The sequence below is a fragment of the Fukomys damarensis genome, unplaced genomic scaffold (assembly GCF_012274545.1).
Source record: "Fukomys damarensis isolate Sample0158 unplaced genomic scaffold, DMR_v1.0_HiC HiC_scaffold_39, whole genome shotgun sequence".
Classification (NCBI taxonomy): Eukaryota; Metazoa; Chordata; class Mammalia; order Rodentia; family Bathyergidae; genus Fukomys; species Fukomys damarensis.
The window spans coordinates 47,554,446-47,559,498 of NW_022900951.1; positions in this window are offsets into that span (position 1 = coordinate 47,554,446).

Sequence of the window (5,053 nt, forward strand, 5' to 3'; positions counted from 1 at the left end):
GGAGAAGAGGGAAGGGAGGGGAAGGGAGGAAACAGAGGATGGCGCTGGCCTGGGGGTGCGCGTGTACGCCTCGCCCTCGTGCTGCGGGTAGCCTCGTAGCCTGTGCTCTGGGACAGGCTCCAGTCGCGGGTCAGGGGAATGGCCTGGGCCGGACTCAACCGTCCTCTCCAGGATCAGCCTAGGTCTCCGCGGCAGCGAGCGGGAAGAAACCCTGGGAAAGTGGGGGGCGGGGAAGCGGGAGCCGCCGTGGAGGCTGCCGCAGCCACAGCGGCGCTGGGACCCAGTTACTCGCGGCTCCGCCCCTTTGCCCGGGATGTGTGCTTGACCACGCCCCCTCGCTTCTACCCGCCTCACTTCTCTCCGGGATCGCCCTCCAGGCCAGCTTTCTGCCCCTTGAAAATTTCCCAACCTTGCCAGGCTTGATGGCTCGTGCCTGTAAATCCTAGCACTCATGGAGGCTGAGGCAGGAGGATCGCCGTGAGTACGAGACAAGTCTGAACTATGTAGCGAGACCTGTGTCATAAAACAAACAAAAAGAAAAGAAAACAACAACAAAAAATCATTCAGCCCACCTTCCCAATCCCTTCCTGATTCCACACAGGCAAGTCTCTGAGCTCAATCACCTCAGTCTGTCCTTTCATCTCAGCTCAGATTTTCTTTACCCGCTTGCCCATCTCTTTTTGTCCGGAAGTCTTTCCACACATGTTTCAGGTTCCTAGGGCTTGGCTCATAGCGGATCTATCTATCTTTGATACCCAGGATTTTGCTCAGATTAGACCTGCTGCTCCTTTACTTTTCCACTCTCTTACTGATAGTTTCAGTTTCCTGGTTTGTCGCATCCCCCTGACAACATCCCAACCTTGGGTCAGTCCACCTATTTGCCTTTTCCTAGTCCGTGCAGAGGCAGTTTAACATTGCAGGAGAGGGCTGGGGATTTAGCTCAGTGGTGCCGCCGCCTGCCTTGCAAGCGCGTGGTCCCGAGTTCGATGTCTGCTACCAAGAACAAAACAAAACAACATTGCAAGAGAAAACTATTCAACTTCACAATTTTGTGCCATATAAACCCATGTTTCTTAGCTTCTATGGGTCCCTGAATACTGACCCAGAACCCTACTGGTCAACTCTCTCCTTTTCTCCCCACCCTTCACTAATCAATCCTCTCTCCCTCTCCTATTCTCCACAGTGGCCACTTTAAAGTTTCTCCCCTCCTTTCAACCCCTCAACTCCATGTGCCTCCTAATCCTCAGCAGATGACTCCACCTCCTACTTCACAGAGTAAACAGAAACCACCACCGGGAGCTCTTGACTTCTTTTCACCAAGCCTAGGAATTTGTCCCTCACTCCTTCCATCAGACTCTAAACACACTCAGGTCCCTTCCATCGAAAAATAATTTACCTCCAAGTTCTCCCTCTCCAAACACCTCCCTTTCTTCTTTCTACAAACTCTCCAAAAGAGTTACCTGTACTAAACTGTCTTCGTTTTCCCACTCTCACTCGTCTTTCAATCCACTCCAATCTGCCTCCACTACTTGGGTGAAATCGCTCTGCTATTAAGGTTCACCATTGACTTATGGTCACAAAATCCAACAGAATCTCTTCAGAGGTTATCCTGCTTGGCTCCTGAGTAGCATTTGGCACTGGTGACTACTTTCTCCTCCTTTAACCGCTTACAACGCATCCCATTCTCCCCAAATTCGATCCCCGGTACAAAAAAAAGAAAAAAGACATTCCATTCTCAATTGATTGGTAATTCCTTTCTACTTTCCAGGCTCCTCCTTGTCCAACTTCTAATATTGGTGGCTTTTTTTTTAATGCTGTATTGGGAACTGAACCACCCAGGGCTTTTGCACTGAGCTACATCTGCAGCCCTTTTTATTTTGGAACAAGGTCTGACTAAATTGCGCAGGTTGGATTTAAACTTTGAATCCTGCCTCAGCCTCCCAAAGGGCTGAGATTACAGGAGTGTGTCAAAGATTTGCCCTGAACTCTCTTGTCTTCTTTGCTCTCTGCTCTTTCCTTCAGTTATCTCATTTGCTCTCATTGCTTCCGTTATCATTTCTTTGATGATGATCCTAAACTGACACCTCAAGTCCATGTTTCTCTTGACCCCATACATTCAGCTGGTTATTGGACAGCTTTAATTTAATATCTCAGCCAGCAATGCCTAAGTCCTCAGCTTTCCCCCAACTCAAGGCATTCTCCTCCCAACGGATTTGTCCTTTTTTGCATCTTGCCTTAGTGAATGACTCCAGTCAAGGCAAAAACCTGAGCTATACCCCTGGCTCTTCTCTCTCCTCCATCTCACAAGCAATTACTAAATTCTGTCACTTACCTCCTGAATATCTCTCAAATCTGTTTAGTCCCTGTTACTACAGCTACTTCCCTAGGTTAGTTTACCACAGTTTTCCCTCCTCCCTTCCTCTCTTTCTTGCTTTCTTAATTTCTTTGATTTGCTTTTTGAGACAAAGTCTCACTATGCAGTCCAGGCTGGCTGTGAACTTGCTGTGTAGCCCAGGCTGGCTTTGAACTCCCAATCCTCCTGCCTCAGCCTTCTAATTCTAGAATTACAGGCTGATGCTACCCTACCCAGATGTCCATGACCATTTCTAACCTGCAATACTTTTCCTTGTTCTAGTCTTGTTCCTTGAAATCTATTCTCTACACTGCTGGCAGTTTGTATCTTTTGGAAAGGCAAATCAAACCATATTATTCCCTTTTTTAGAATCCTTGAATGAAGCCTACTGCCTCAAAAGGAAATTTACCTTCCTTAAAAGAGGCAGTTAAACTGGCCCTTCGCAATCTGGCCCTCTGCCAGCTTTTCCAGATTCTATGCAGGAGTCAAAACTAAAATTCTTAGGCTGTTCCTTAGCCTCTCTAGCCTCTGAATGTTTGCATACGCTGCTGCCTCTGCATGCAACTCTCTCCATCTTTCCCTAATTCCCTTGCATTTGTTCTCCAAATCTCAGTTCATTCAATGTGTGTCTTCTGAGCACACACTATGGGCTAGGCTTCATGTGAGGCATTAGCTGTGCAGTACTAAAACCTGAACAAGTCTGGTATTAATGAGAATGTGAAATAAACATGTAATGGCAATACACAGACCCACATAATTACAAATTGGGTTAAGTTTCTGAAAGGGCAGAACAGTGATAGAAAAAATGATGATGGGTCTGGGGATGATTAAGCCTGAGGGGCCAGGTAAAGCCTGACATTTAAGGTGAGACGGGAGGAATGAAAATGCACAGATGATGAATGGAGGCAAAAGTGCTCCAGGCAGGGACACAGCAAGTGGGAAGACCCTGGGAAGGAAAATGACATGCAGTTGGCCCTCTGTCATATCCACTGACTCGACCAACCTTAGATAAAAATATTTGAAAAAATTGTGCCTGTACTGAACATGTGCAGACTTTTTTGTTGTCATTACTCCCTAAATAATACACTATGACACCCATTTCTATATTATTTGCAAATATTATATCTTTTCTTCTTGGTAGTACTGAGAATTAAACCCAGGATCTTTACACTGAGCTATATCCCCAACACTTTATTTTTTTATTTTGAAACAAAATCTCCCTAAATCGCTAAATTGTCTAGGCTGGGCTGGAACTTGCGATCCTCCTGCCTCAGCCTTCCAGAGTGCTGGGATTACAGATGTGTACCACCACACCTTGCCAATACCATCCTTTGTATTTTTTAAAATGTGGTCTTGCTAGGCATGGTAGTGCACGCCTGTATTCCCAGAACTTGGGAGGTTGAGGCAGGAGGATGGCTATGAGTTCAAGGCCAGCTTGCTACATAGTATGTTCGAGCCCAGCCTGAAATACATAGTGAGACCCTGTTTCAAACACACACACACACACACACACACACACACACAGATGAGTTCTCACCATGTTGCCTTGGCTATGTCATTTTGTATAAGGGACTGTGAACATTTGTGGATTTTGGTGTCCATGCCTGGGTGTCTTAGAACCAATTCCCCCAAGGACACCCAGGGACAACTGTTTTTAGGAGCTATAGGAAGGCTAATGTAACTGGAGCATAGGAAGTCAATGGCAAGTGGGGTGAGATATGCAATTGCAGAGGCAGGCAGGAACCAGATTACATAGGGCTTTCTAGGCCATGGTAAAAAGAATGGATTTTATTTTTCTAACAACTCAAAGGTGTTGAAGCAGTAATTTTAAATGTCGGTCAAACTAGAGAAAGTGCTGAAGTCAGTATGAGAAACGAATAGAAAATGTAAAGGTATATCACAGGATCATATAGAAAAGGTTAAGTATGTGTCATAAAACTTCTTGATTTGTGTCATATGTGAACTGGATCATACGGAAAAAGAATCTGTTTTGTAGACACTTCCTGTTCAAAAAATATTGAAGTGTTTATTGAAAGGTTTAACATTTTAAAATGAGAAGTTTGGTTGCTGTGGTTAGGATAGGAGGTGGACAGGATTGGAACCTACTGCAGTCAGAGATGATAATGAGTTGACTAAGGTGGAAGCAGTGGAGATAGAGAGAGGTAGACAGATTTAAGAGATACATAGAATTGAGAGGGTTTAGTATGCAGGCTTGGAAGTGGGAAAGAGAGGAAAGAATCAAGGATGACCCTCAGAGAGCTCCTCATGGTGGAGCCAGTTGATTCATTGAGATGAGAAAAACAGAAAGAGGAAAAGATTTTTTTTCAGGGAAGACCAAGAGTTCAGTTTTGGATATGTTAAACTGGATATGCTCTATTCAAGTAAAGAATTCAAGTAGGTGGTGGTATATACATTCAAGGGGGGAGGTTTGGGTTTCATTGGCATAGAGATGGCTTTAAGTCACAAGAGCTAGATATGGTGGCCCACATCCCAGTGCTCTGAGAGGCTGAGGCAGGAGGATCACAAATTCTAACCCAGCCCAGGCGACTTAGCAAGACCCTGTCTCAAAAAAACAAAAACAAAAACAACAAAAAAAAACTTATATACTAATATAATGAAAATATTTTGGGGGAATGTGGATTTTTTTTTTTTAAGAAAGGGTCTCGGGCTGGGGATTTAGCTCAGTGGTTCCACCACCTG